This window comes from Corvus brachyrhynchos, unplaced genomic scaffold (genome assembly GCF_000691975.1).
Source record: "Corvus brachyrhynchos isolate BGI_N302 unplaced genomic scaffold, ASM69197v1 scaffold126, whole genome shotgun sequence".
NCBI classification, from domain to species: Eukaryota; Metazoa; Chordata; class Aves; order Passeriformes; family Corvidae; genus Corvus; species Corvus brachyrhynchos.
The window spans coordinates 9,736,346-9,736,968 of record NW_008239283.1 but is presented as its reverse complement, the minus strand read 5'-3'; the positions used below and the strand labels follow the sequence as shown (position 1 = coordinate 9,736,968).

Here is a 623-nt window from a genome sequence, read left to right as displayed (position 1 = left end):
GGACAGGGATGCGAGCCGGTGTGCGGTGGGTGTGTTTGCAGGAACCGGGAGGGAGGGAGGGGACGGGGGGAGTTAAAGAAACAGCATAGTTAATATTTCCACATCAGGAAGTTACTGTAATAGCCCAGGGGGCAAAAGACTTAACTTAATCTCCTAAATAGTGAGGAACCCATGGCGTCTCTGTTATAGGTTGGAGTTCCCACGTGGTTTTAACTCCTGTATAAAAGTTTCAGTAGAAAGTGCCACAATGTCGTGATTTTGCAGGGGGGAAAAAATTAGCAGGAGGAGATCAGAGAAGATAAGCGAGGAGCAAGCAGCTTCCCCGAGACCTTTCACTGCGGATCCGAGAGGGAACATCAGACGCGTAAAAAAAGAAAAACAAAAAACAAAAACAAAAACAAAAAAACCAAACCAAACAAAAAACCCCAAACAAAACAAAACACAGCGTTCAAGCCAGCACAAGGCGAGCGAAAGATCAAAAAGACGCAGAGAGGGAGACAGATTAACTGGAGCAGCAGCAGCAGCAACAACAACAAAAATCACACTTAAAATAATAATAACAATAATAATAATAAAACCCAAACCACCAACAAGGGAGATATTGTTTAAAAGAGCAAGCGAGG

The 623-nt window shown here is 43.7% G+C and overlaps 1 long non-coding RNA gene across 1 annotated transcript in view; it reads left to right on the top strand.

The window, feature by feature from the left end:
* The window catches only part of LOC108448140, a 4,793-nt gene extending 4,378 nt beyond the window's left edge, over positions 1-415 (top strand). The window contains exon 2 of the long non-coding RNA XR_001863919.1: positions 265-415. This is a non-coding gene — a long non-coding RNA (uncharacterized LOC108448140). The remainder of the gene's footprint in view (positions 1-264) is intronic.
* Positions 416-623: the final 208 nt, after the last annotated feature.